General features: G+C 48.1%; 1 protein-coding gene across 4 annotated transcripts in view; it reads right to left on the bottom strand.

Moving 5' to 3' along the window:
* LOC112246359 (disabled homolog 1) overlaps positions 1 to 13,256 on the bottom strand; it is a 112,325-nt gene extending 99,069 nt beyond the window's left edge. For all 4 annotated transcript variants that reach the window (XM_042322218.1, XM_042322219.1, XM_042322220.1 and 1 more), the window contains exon 1: positions 12,966 to 13,256. The gene's annotated coding sequence lies outside the window, so the exon portion shown is untranslated. The remainder of the gene's footprint in view (positions 1 to 12,965) is intronic.
* Between the last annotated feature and the right edge of the window lie 561 nt (positions 13,257 to 13,817).

The following is a 13,817-nucleotide window of genomic DNA, read 5'->3' as shown; positions in this document are numbered from 1 at the left end:
CAAAACCCAGCAATATGGGAGAACTGTACAGGACCCAGCAATATGGGAGAACTGTACAGAACCCAGCCCTATGGGAGAACTGTACAGGACCCAGCAATATGGGAGAACTGTACAGAACCCAGCCCTATGGGAGAACTGTACAGGACCCAGCAATATGGGAGAACTGTACAGAACCCAGTTCAATTGGAGAACTGTACAGAACCCAGTTCTATTGGAGAACTGTACAGAACCCAGCCCTATGAAAGAACTGTACAGAACCCAGCCCTATGGAAGAACTGTACAGAACCCAGCCCTATGGAAGAACTGTACAGAACCCAGCCCTATGGGAGAACTGTACAGAACCCAGCTCTATTGGAGAACTGTACAGAACCCAGCTCTATGGAAGAACTGTACAGAACCCAGCCCTATGGGAGAACTGTACAGGACCCAGCAATATGGGAGAACTGTACAAAACCCAGCAATATGGGAGAACTGTACAGAACCCAGTTCAATTGGAGAACTGTACAGAACCCAGTTCTATTGGAGAACTGTACAGAACCCAGCCCTATGAAAGAACTGTACAGAACCCAGCCCTATGGAAGAACTGTACAGAACCCAGCCCTATGGAAGAACTGTACAGAACCCAGCCCTATGGGAGAACTGTACAGAACCCAGCTCTATTGGAGAACTGTACAGAACCCAGCTCTATGGAAGAACTGTACAGAACCCAGCCCTATGGGAGAACTGTACAGAACCCAGCCCTATGGGAGAACTGTACAGAACCCAGCCCTATGGGAGAACTGTACAGAACCCAGCTCTATTGGAGAACTGTACAGAACCCAGCTCTATTGGAGAACTGTACAGTACCCAGCTCTATTGGAGAACTGTACAGAATCCAGCCCTATGGGAGAACTGTACAGAACCCAGCCCTATGGAAGAACTGTACAGAACCCAGCCCTATGGGAGAACAGTACAGAACCCAGCCATATTGGAGAACTGTACAGAACCCAGCCCTATGGAAGGACTGTACAGAACCCAGCCCTATGGGAGAACTGTACAGAACCCAGCCCTATGGGAGAACTGTACAGAATCCAGCCTTATGGGAGAACTGTACAGAACCCAGCCTTATGGGAGAACTGAACCCAGCCCTACAGAACCCAGCCCTATGGGAGAACTGTACAGAACCCAGCTCTATTGGAGAACTGTACAGAATCCAGCCCTATGGAAGAACTGTACAGAACCCAGCCCTATGGAAGAACTGTAGCAGAACCCAGCCTATGGGAGAACTGTACAGGACAGAACCCAGCCCTATGGGAGAACTGTACAGAACCCAGCCCTATGGGAGAACTGTACAGAACCCAGCCCTATGGGAGAACTGTACAGAACCCAGCCCTATGGGAGAACTGTACAGAACCCAGCCTATGGAAGAACTGTACAGAACCCAGCCCTATGGGAGAACTGTACAGAACCCAGCCCTATGGAGAACTGTACAGAACCCAGCCCTATGGGAGAACTGTACAGAACCCAGCCCTATGGGAGAACTGTACAGAACCCAGCCCTATTGGAGAACTGTACAGAACTGTACAGAACCCAGCCCTATTGGAGAACTGTACAGAACCCAGCCCTATGAGAACTGTACAGAACCCAGCTCTATGGGAGAACTGTACAGAACCCAGCTCTATTGGAGAACTGTACAGAACCCAGCCCTATGGGAGAACTGTACAGAACCCAGCCCTATGGAAGAACTGTACAGAACCCAGCCCTATGGAAGAACTGTACAGAACCCAGCCCTATGGAAGAACTGTCAGAACCCAGCTCTATTGGAGAACTGTACAGAACCCAGCCCTATGGGAGAACTGTACAGAACCCAGCCCTATGGAAGAACTGTACAGAACCCAGCCCTATGGAGAACTGTACAGAACCCAGCCCTATTGGAGAACTGTACAGAACCCAGCCCTATGGGAGAACTGTACAGAACCCAGCCCTATGGGAGAACTGTACAGAACCCAGCCCTATGGGAGAACTGTACAGAACCCAGCCCTATGGGAGAACTGTACAGAACCCAGCCCTATGGGAGAACTGTACAGAACCCAGCCCTATGGGAGAACTGTACAGAACCCAGCCCTATGGAAGAACTGTACAGAACCCAGCTCTATTGGAGAACTGCCCTACAGAACCCAGCCCTATGGGAGAACTGTACAGAACCCAGCCCTATGGGAGAACTGTACAGAACCCAGCCCTATGGGAGAACTGCACAGAACCCAGCCCTATGGAAGAACTGTACAGAACCCAGCCCTATGGGGAGAACTGTACAGGACCCAGCCCTATGGAAGAACTGTACAGAACCCAGCCCTATGGAAGAACTGTACAGAACCCAGCCCTATGGGAGAACTGTACAGAACCCAGCCCTATGGAAGAACTGTACAGAACCCAGCCCTGGATGGGAGAACTGTACAGAACCCAGCCCTATGGGAGAACTGTACAGAACCCAGCCCTATGGGAGAACTGTACAGAACCCAGCTCTATGGAAGAACTGTACAGAACCCAGCCCTATTGGAGAACTGTACAGAACCCAGCCCTATTGGAGAACTGTACAGAACCCAGCCCTATGGGAGAACTGTACAGAACCCAGCTCTATGGAGAACTGTACAGAACCCAGCCCTATTGGAGAACTGTACAGAACCCAGCCCTATTGGAGAACTGTACAGAACCCAGCCCTATGGGAGAACTGTACAGAACCCAGCCCTATGGGACAACTGTACAGAACCCAGCTCTATGGGAGAACTGTACAGAACCCAGCTCTATTGGAGTACTGTACAGAACCCAGCCCTATGGGAGAACTGTACAGAACCCAGCCCAGCCCTATGTAAGAACTGTACAGAACCCAGCCCTATGGGAGAACTGTACAGAACCCAGCCCTTTGGAAGAACTGTCAGAACCCAGCTCTATTGGAGAACTGTACAGAACCCAGCCCTATTGGAGAACTGTACAGAACCCAGCCCTATTGGAGAACTGTACAGAACCCAGCCCTATGGGAGAACTGTACAGAACCGAGCCCTTTGGAAGAACTGTCAGAACCCAGCTCTATTGGAGAACTGTACAGAACCCAGCTCTATTGGAGAACTGTACAGAACCCAGCCCTATGGAAGAACTGTACAGAACCCAGCCCTATGGAAGAACTGTACAGAACCCAGCTCTATTGGAGAACTGTACAGAACCCAGCCCTTTGGAAGAACTGTCAGAACCCAGCTCTATTGGAGAACTGTACAGAACCCAGCCCTATGGGAGAACTGTACAGAACCCAGCCCTATGGGAGAACTGTACAGAACCCAGCCCTATGGGAGAACTGTACAGAACCCAGCCCTATGGGAGAACTGTACAGAACGCAGCCCTATGGAAGAACTGTACAGAACCCAGCTCTATTGGAGAACTGTACAGAACCCAGCCCTATTGGAGAACTGTACAGAACCCAGCACTATGGGAGAACTGTACAGAACCCAGCCCTAAGGGAGAACTGCACAGAACCCAGCCCTATGGAAGAACTGTACAGAACCCAGCCCTATGGGAGAACTGTACAGGACCCAGCCCTATGGAAGAACTGTACAGAACCCAGCCCTATGGAAGAACTGTACAGAACCCAGCCCTATGGGAGAACTGTACAGAACCTGCCCTATGGAAGAACTGTACAGAAACCAGCCCTATGGGAGAACTGTACAGAACCCAGCCCTATGGGAGAACTGTACAGAACCCAGCCCTATGGGAGAACTGTACAGAACCCAGCTCTATGGAAGAACTGTACAGAACCCAGCCCTATTGGAGAACTGTACAGAACCCAGCCCTATTGGAGAACTGTACAGAACCCAGCCCTATGGGAGAACTGTACAGAACCCAGCTCTATTGGAGAACTGTACAGAACCCAGCCCTATTGGAGAACTGTACAGAACCCAGCCCTATTGGAGAACTGTACAGAACCCAGCCCTATGGGAGAACTGTACAGAACCCAGCCCTATGGGACAACTGTACAGAACCCAGCTCTATGGGAGAACTGTACAGAACCCAGCTCTATTGGAGTACTGTACAGAACCCAGCCCTATGGGAGAACTGTACAGAACCCAGCCCTATGTAAGAACTGTACAGAACCCAGCCCTATGTAAGAACTGTACAGAACCCAGCCCTTTGGAAGAACTGTCAGAACCCAGCTCTATTGGAGAACTGTACAGAACCCAGCTCTATTGGAGAACTGTACAGAACCCAGCCCTATTGGAGAACTGTACAGAACCCAGCCCTATGGGAGAACTGTACAGAACCGAGCCCTTTGGAAGAACTGTCAGAACCCAGCTCTATTGGAGAACTGTAAAGAACCCAGCCCTATGGGAGAACTGTACAGAACCCAGCCCTTTGGAAGAACTGTCAGAACCCAGCTCTATTGGAGAACTGTACAGAACCCAGCCCTATGGGAGAACTGTACAGAACCCAGCCCTATGGAAGAACTGTACAGAACCCAGCTCTATTGGAGAACTGTACAGAACCCAGCTCTATTGGAGTACTGTACAGAACCCAACCCTATTGGAGAACTGTACAGAACCCAACCCTATTGGAGAACTGTACAGAACCCAGCCCTATTGGAGAACTGGACAGAACCCAGCCCTATGGGAGAACTGTACAGAACCCAGCCCTTTGGAAGAACTGTCAGAACCCAGCTCTATTGGAGAACTGTACAGAACCCAGCTCTATTGGAGAACTGTACAGAACCCAGCCCTATGGAAGAACTGTACAGAACCCAGCCCTATGGAAGTACTGTACAGAACCCAGCTCTATTGGAGAACTGTACAGAACCCAGCCCTATGGGAGAACTGTACAGAACCCAGCTCTATGGGAGAACTGTACAGAACCCAGCCCTATGGGAGAACTGTACAGAACCCAGCCCTATGGGAGAACTGTACAGAACCCAGCCCTATGGGAGAACTGTACAGAACCCAGCTCTATGGAAGAACTGTACAGAACCCAGCTCTATTGGAGAACTGTACAGAACCCAGCCCTATTGGAGAACTGTACAGAACCCAGCCCTATGGGAGAACTGTACAGAACCCAGATCTATTGGAGAACTGTACAGAACCCAGCCCTATTGGAGAACTGTACAGAACCCAGCCCTATTGGAGAACTGTACAGAACCCAGCCCTATGGGAGAACTGTACAGAACCCAGCCCTATGGGAGAACTGTACAGAACCCAGCTCTATGGGAGAACTGTACAGAACACAGCTCTATTGGAGTACTGTACAGAACCCAGCCCTATGGGAGAACTGTACAGAACCCAGCCCTATGGAAGAACTGTACAGAACCCAGCCCTATGGAAGAACTGTACAGAACCCAGCTCTATTGGAGAACTGTACAGAACCCAGCCCTATGGGAGAACTGTACAGAACCCAGCCCTTTGGAAGAACTGTCAGAACCCAGCTCTATTGGAGAACTGTACAGAACCCAGCCCTATGGGAGAACTGTACAGAACCCAGCCCTATGGAAGAACTGTACAGAACCCAGCTCTATTGGAGAACTGTACAGAACCCAGCTCTATTGGAGTACTGTACAGAACCCAACCCTATTGGAGAACTGTACAGAACCCAACCCTATTGGAGAACTGTACAGAACCCAGCCCTATTGGAGAACTGTACAGAACCCAGCCCTATTGGAGAACTGTACAGAACCCAGCCCTATTGGAGAACTGTACAGAACCCAGCCCTATGGAAGAACTGTACAGGACCCAGCCCTATGGAAGAACCCAGCCCTACAGAAGAACCCAGCCCTATGTAAGAACTGTACAGAACCCAGCCCTTTGGAAGAACTGTCAGAACCCAGCTCTATTGGAGAACTGTACAGAACCCAGATCTATTGGAGAACTGTACAGAACCCAGCCCTATTGGAGAACTGTACAGAACCCAGCCCTATGGGAGAACTGTACAGAACCCAGCCCTTTGGAAGAACTGTCAGAACCCAGCTCTATTGGAGAACTGTACAGAACCCAGCTCTATTGGAGAACTGTACAGAACCCAGCCCTATGGAAGAACTGTACAGAACCCAGCCCTATGCAAGAACTGTACAGAACCCAGCTCTATTGGAGAACTGTACAGAACCCAGCCCTATGGGAGAACTGTACAGAACCCAGCTCTATTGGAGAACTGTACAGAACCCAGCTCTATTGGAGTACTGTACAGAACCCAACCCTATTGGAGAACTGTACAGAACCCAACCCTATTGGAGAACTGTACAGAACCCAGCCCTATTGGAGAACTGTACAGAACCCAGCCCTATGGAAGAACTGTACAGGACCCAGCCCTATGGAAGAACTGTACAGAACCCAGCCCTATGTAAGAACTGTACAGAACCCAGCCCTATGTAAGAACTGTACAGAACCCAGCCCTTTGGAAGAACTGTCAGAACCCAGCTCTATTGGAGAACTATACAGAACCCAGCTCTATTGGAGAACTGTACAGAACCCAGCCCTATGGAAGAACTGTACAGAACCCAGCCCTATGGAAGAACTGTACAGAACCCAGCCCTATGGGAGAACTGTACAGAACCCAGCCCTATTGGAGAACTGTACAGAACCCAGCCCTATGGGAGAACTGTACAGAACCCAGCCCTATGGAAGAACTGTACAGAACCCAGCCCTATGGAAGAACTGTACAGAACCCAGCCCTATGGGAGAACTGTACAGAACCCAGCCCTATGGGAGAACTGTACAGAACCCAGCCCTATGGGAGAACTGTACAGAACCCAGCTCTATTGGAGAACTGTACAGAACCCAGCCCTATTGGAGAACTGTACAGAACCCAGCCCTATTGGAGAACTGTACAGAACCCAGCCCTATGGAGAACTGTACAGAACCCAGCCCTATGGAAGAACTGTACAGAACCCAGCCCTATGGAAGAACTGTACAGAACCCAGCTGTACAGAACCCATTGGAGAACTGTACAGAACCCAGCCCTTTGGAAGAACTGTCAGAACCCAGCTCTATTGGAGAACTGTACAGAACCCAGCTCTATTGGAGAACTGTACAGAACCCAGCCCTGTGGGAGAACTGTACAGAACCCAGCCCTATTGGAGAACTGTACAGAACCCAGCCCTATGGGAGAACTGTACAGAACCCAGCCCTATGGGAGAACTGTACAGAACCCAGCCCTATTGGGAGAACTGCACAGAACCCAGCCCTATGGAAGAACTGTACAGAACCCAGCCCTATGGAAGAACTGTACAGAACCCAGCCCTATGGGAGAACTGTACAGAACCCAGCCCTATGGCAGAACTGTACAGAACCCAGCCCTATGGAAGAACTGTACAGAACCCAGCCCTATGTAAGAACTGTACAGAACCCAGCCCTATGTAAGAACTGTACAGGACCCAGCCCTATGGAAGAACTGTACAGAACCCAGCCCTATGTAAGAACTGTACAGAACCCAGCCCTATGTAAGAACTGTACAGAACCCAGCCCTTTGGAAGAACTGTCAGAACCCAGCTCTATTGGAGAACTGTACAGAACCCAGATCTATTGGAGAACTGTACAGAACCCAGCCCTATTGGAGAAGTGTACAGAACCCAGCCCTATGGGAGAACTGTACAGAACCGAGCCCTTTGGAAGAACTGTCAGAACCCAGCTCTATTGGAGAACTGTACAGAACCCAGCTCTATGGGAGAACTGTACAGAACCCAGCCCTATGGAAGAACTGTACAGAACCCAGCCCTTTGGAAGAACTGTCAGAACCCAGCTCTATTGGAGAACTATACAGAACCCAGCTCTATTGGAGAACTGTACAGAACCCAGCCCTATGGAAGAACTGTACAGAACCCAGCCCTATGGGAGAACTGCACAGAACCCAGCCCTATGGAAGAACTGTACAGAACCCAGCCCTATGGAAGAACTGTACAGAACCCAGCCCTATGGAAGAACTGTACAACCCAGCCCTATGGAGAACTGTAGAACCCAGCCCTATGGCAGAGAACTGTACAGAACCCAGCCCTATGGGAGAACTGTACAGAACCCAGCTCTATTGGAGAACTGTACAGAACCCAGCCCTATTGGAGAACTATTGGAGAACTGTACAGAACCCAGCCCTATTGGAGAACTGTACAGAACCCAGCCCTATGGGAGAACTGTACAGAACCCAGCCCTATGGGAGAACTGTACAGAACCCAGCCCTATGGAAGAACTGTACAGAACCCAGCCCTATGGAAGAACTGTACAGAACCCAGCTCTATTGGAGAACTGTACAGAACCCAGCTCTATTGGAGAACTGTACAGAACCCAGCCCTATTGAGAACTGTACAGAACCCAGCCCTATGGAAGAACTGTACAGAACCCAGCTCTATTGGAGAACTGTACAGAACCCAGCCCTATGGGAGAACTGTACAGAACCCAGCCCTATGGGAGAACTGTACAGAACCCAGCTCTATTGGAGAACTGTACAGAACTCAGCTCTATTGGAGAACTGTACAGAACCCAGCCCTATGGGAGAACTGTACAGAACCCAGCCCTATTGGACAACTGTACAGAACCCAGCCCTATTGGAGAACTGTACAGAACCCAGCCCTATTGGAGAACTGTACAGAACCCAGCCCTATGGAAGAACTGTACAGAACCCAGCTCTATTGGAGAACTGTACAGAACCCAGCTCTATTGGAGAACTGTACAGAACCCAGCCCTGTGGGAGAACTGTACAGAACCCAGCCCTATGGAAGAACTGTACAGAACCCAGTCCTATGGAAGAACTGTACAGAACCCAGCTCTATTGGAGAACTGTACAGAACCCAGCTCTATTGGAGTACTGTACAGAACCCAGCCCTATTGGAGAACTGTACAGAACCCAGCCCTTTGGAAGAACTGTCAGAACCCAGCTCTATTGAAGAACTGTACAGAACCCAGCTCTATTGGAGAACTGTACAGAACCCAGCCCTATGGAAGAACTGTACAGGACCCAGCCCTATGGAAGAACTGTATAGAACCCAGCCCTATGGAAGAACTGTACAGAACCCAGCCCTATGAAAGAACTTTACAGAACCCAGCCCTATGGGAGAACTGTACAGAACCCTACAGACATAATGTCCTTTATATATTAACAAGTCCCCTGAAGGGCTCACAGTGCTTCTGAATAATTACAATGAGAGAGAAAGAGAGGGAGAGATAGACAGACACACAGAGAGAGAGAGAGAGAGGGCAGAGACAGAGACTTGTCTTTTCTTTGAGGGTTTCTACACAATGCTCTCTGCGTTTCTATGGTGACCTGAAGCTGCCTGCTGGGCCCACAAAGACTGAAGTAAGAGGGCCTCAAATGCACGAGCACACACGCGCGCACACACACACACACACACACACACACACACACACACACACACACACACACACACACACACACACACACACACACACAGGACTGGATTCTAAAGTGGCTTCAAAGGTTCCAGAGGCAGACCAGGTAACCTGAGAGGTGAGGAAACAAGTGGAAGGACTGAAACATCTGCAGACAAACACAAACACACAGACACTCAGACGCAGGCACACACACACATTACTGACTAGGTGGTAAGAACTGGCAGGAAGAGCGAGAGAGGCCGATGTAACACTGTAGAGGTGTGACAACACCTCACTAATAGCTAGCTCTGATTCATCCTGAGACACACACACACACACACTAATAGCTAGCTAGTGGTGAATCCTCCACAATGGATCGCAAGACGGGGGAAGAGACAAAAAGAGAGAGCAACGAAGAAGAGTGTAAAACCTGAGAGAATATTTTCCCAGTGATACCAGGGTCTATATTCCCCATTATAGTCTGTTTACTATGTCCATCATTCACATACTTACTTTTGAGAAAACGTTTCATTGCCATGACCCTCCTTTGACCAATCACACCTTAGAAATACAGTGCCTTGCGAAAGTATTCGCCCCCCTTGAACTTTGCGACCTTTTGCCACATTTCAGGCTTCAAACATAAAGATATAAAACTGTATTTTTTTGTGAAGAATCAACAACAAGTGGGACACAATCATGAAGTGGAACGACATTTATTGGATATTTCAAACTTTTTTAACAAATAAAAAAACTGAAAAATTGGGTGTGCAAAATTATTCAGCCCCCTTAAGTTAATACTTTGTAGCGCCACCTTTTGCTGCGATTACAGCTGTAAGTCGCTTGGGGTATGTCTCTATCAGTTTTGCACATCGAGAGAATGAAATTTGTTCATATTCCTCCTTGCAAAACAGCTCGAGCTCAGTGAGGTTGGATGGGGAGCATTTGTGAACAGCAGTTTTCAGTTCTTTCCACAGATTCTCGATTGGATTCAGGTCTGGACTTTGACTTGGCCATTCTAACACCTGGATATGTTTATTTTTGAACCATTCCATTGTAGATTTTGCTTTATGTTTTGGATCATTGTCTTGTTGGAAGACAAATCTCCGTCCCAGTCTCAGGTCGTTTGCAGACTCCATCAGGTTTTCTTCCAGAATGGTCCTGTATTTGGCTCCATCCATCTTCCCATCAATTTTAACCATCTTCCCTGTCCCTGCTGAAGAAAAGCCGGCCCAAACCATGATGCTGCCACCACCATGTTTGACAGTGGGGATAGTGTGTTCAGGGTGATGAGCTGTGTTGCTTTTACGCCAAACATTTGGTCAGGTTTCATCTGACCAGAGCACCTTCTTCCACATGTTTGGTGTGTCTCCCAGGTCGCTTGTGGCAAACTTTAAACGACACTTTTTATGGATATCTTTAAGAAATGGCTTTCTTCTTGCCACTCTTCCATAAAGGCCAGATTTGTGCAATATACGACTGATTGTTGTCCTATGGACAGAGTCTCCCACCTCAGCTGTAGATCTCTGCAGTTCATCCAGAGTGATCATGGGCCTCTTGGCTGCATCTCTGATCAGTCTTCTCCTTGTATGAGCTGAAGGTTTAGAGAGACGGCCAGGTCTTGGTAGATTTGCAGTGGTCTGATACTCCTTCCATTTCAATATTATCGCTTGCAAAGTTTTCCTTGGGATGTTTAAAGCTTGGGAAATCTTTTTGTATCCAAATCCGGCTTTAAACTTCTTCACAACAGTATCTCGGACCTGCCTGGTGTGTTCCTTGTTCTTCATGATGCTCTCTGCGCTTTTAACGGACCTCTGAGACTATCACAGTGCAGGTGCATTTATACGGAGACTTGATTACACACAGGTGGATTGTATTTATCATCATTAGTCATTTAGGTCAACATTGGATCATTCAGAGATCCTCACTGAACTTCTGGAGAGAGTTTGCTGCACTGAAAGTAAAGGGGCTGAATAATTTTGCACGCCCAATTTTTCAGTTTTTGATTTGTTAAAAAAGTTTGAAATATCCAATAAATGTCGTTCCACTTCATGATTGTGTCCCACTTGTTGTTGATTCTTCACAAAAAAAATACAGTTTTATATCTCTATGTTTGAAGCCTGAAATGTGGCAAAAGATCGCAAAGTTCAAGGGGGCCGAATACTTTCGCAAGGCACTGTATGTTACCATGGTAGCAAGGGAGCTTTGGCCTTGGTGGAGCTGCTGGCTGAGCGAAGTGTGTGTGTGTTGGTGATTTGTCTCCTGTCACACACACACACACACACATACACTCACTCACACACCCTAACTCTGGGGCGAAAGAGAAATGTGTGGTCTGCCTTCTGTCATATCCCATCACCCTCCATTTCTCTTTACCAAATGAGGCGTTGTGACGTGGACAACATGCCGTCCCACACTGCACACCCCTCATCCTACCAAACACTCACGTGTAGCACATGGGGATGTGTGAAACTTATTCCTCAGCCTGAAGTGTCCCCACTTTCGCCAGCGAATAGCTAGCTCTCCCGTGGCGCTGACTGGTAAGACGTTTGGGTGGTCACATGTGCTAGCAAGGTAGAGGTCCTGGGTGCGAGCCGAATCAGGAGGAGATGGTACTCGCTAAGCAAGCAGCATGATGTCCTTTAGGCACGCACACACAGAGTGGATTGAACAGAAACAGACGCAGGTAGTTGCCTGCATGGGTGAAGGCTTAGTGGACAGATTCTGTGAAGACTTAGTGGACAGATTCTGTGAAGACCTAGTGGACAGATTCTGTGAAGACTTAGTGGACAGATTCTGTGAAGACCTAGTGGACAGATTCTGTGAAGACCTAGTGGACAGATTCTGTGAAGACCTAGTGGACAGATTCTGTGAAGCGCTAGAGCAGAACTGAGGAGCAGCTATAGCTCTAGTGTGTGTGTGTGTGTATGTGTGTGTAGCCATTTCATGATTAATGCAGCTTTCAGCCATGCACAGACCGACTGGGATACCCATTCACAAGACCTTTCTCTCTATCCTACCCTTTCTCTCTCTTTCTCCACCTCTTTCCCCCCTAGCCCCTGACAGAGTAGTATTCATTACATTACTCCTCCAGTTGCTGATCAATATCAGAACAGCCCAGTTACACTTCAACTCATTCTCCTCAAGGCAGGATCCAGCACAGAGGTCATTCAACAGCCTGAGAGAGGAAAAGAGAGAGGCTCCCTAACTTGGCGCGGTAGAACACCAAGTAGAACCCGACTGCCTGAATATGGAACACCCAGGAATATCCGCATACACACACTCACTCACACACACATGCACGCTCACACACGCACGCTCACTCACGCACACATGCACGCTCACTGAAATATGTCAATGCAGCAAACAACTGCCTGCTCTCTCCCCATTTCTGTAACACACACACACGAGTCATTTCTACACACTGAGAAGTCTAAAGCTTACTTTTAAAGACTTTCTTTTCCAACCATTAAACCCTGATGCAGCAGGAGATCTGCTGCAGTGAATATTATATTTGTCTGGAAAAACATCCGATTTACAAAACACCTGCCATGCACCGTTGTGACATTCTGCAGCGATATTTATATGCTCATCTGCGTAAACCTAAAGCTTTCATTTCGTCCAAATGCCTTTTCATCACTGGTTTACCTTCTTACTGCCGGTCCGAGATTGAGTAGGCCTACTGTTAGTTCCAATTCTGCTGCGAGGTTACAATCCAACAACCATCCACGTTATTCCCAACATCCACAAACAAGGTTTCAGAAGCGGTTATCCACTTTCCCATCCAAGGGATAGTGACTGAATCGCGCCTACATCCCACTACCCCGATATAAAAAATATTTAAAAAATATGTCAGGATTTCCTATTCCCGCGCGTAATTTCCCTTTATTCTCGTCCCCCTTTTTGTCGTGGTTACCTCTCTCTCTCTCCTGCCCTCTGTTCGGCAGCCGCTGAAGTTGCCTAGTTACCTCTCTCTGTAGGGTAGCTCAGAACACCAGGGTTGACAGCCAATCAGAAAGCAGGGTGCGTGTTAACTATTTTTCTGCTGGGCTGTCCTGGTTTCGTGTTTTCAGGGGAAATTGAGTGTGCGTGTGTGGAGGGAGGTAAAAAAAAAAAAGAGTATCAAAAACCGATCTGCGTAAGAAAACAAAGTAAAGAGAGAGAGAGTTGGATGGATGAGAGTTTAAAAAACAGATTGGAATGTCAAAACAACATATCTGAATTTGCCTGTAGTGAGCAAAGTGAAAAATATTGTGTGGGGTGTTGATACAGGTCATAGAAAAACAGTTTGAACCTTAATCGATGCAAGATGGATTTTTAAATCTAGTTATGATGGTTCAACACGTTAAATACTTCCGCTTATGTTTGGTACGTTTCCCTGTTTTAAACATAAATCAATCCCAAAAGTCTTGTTACAGTGTTTGTATTCAATATCAGGATTTTATATATGGCTATTAGCATTCAGCAGTAAATTGACTTGAAAATGCCAGCCGGAGTACG

Source organism: Oncorhynchus tshawytscha, linkage group LG05, assembly GCF_018296145.1.
Source record: "Oncorhynchus tshawytscha isolate Ot180627B linkage group LG05, Otsh_v2.0, whole genome shotgun sequence".
Classification (NCBI taxonomy): Eukaryota; Metazoa; Chordata; class Actinopteri; order Salmoniformes; family Salmonidae; genus Oncorhynchus; species Oncorhynchus tshawytscha.
Note: the sequence above shows the minus strand (reverse complement) of the source record. Positions and strands in the feature narration are given on the sequence as shown.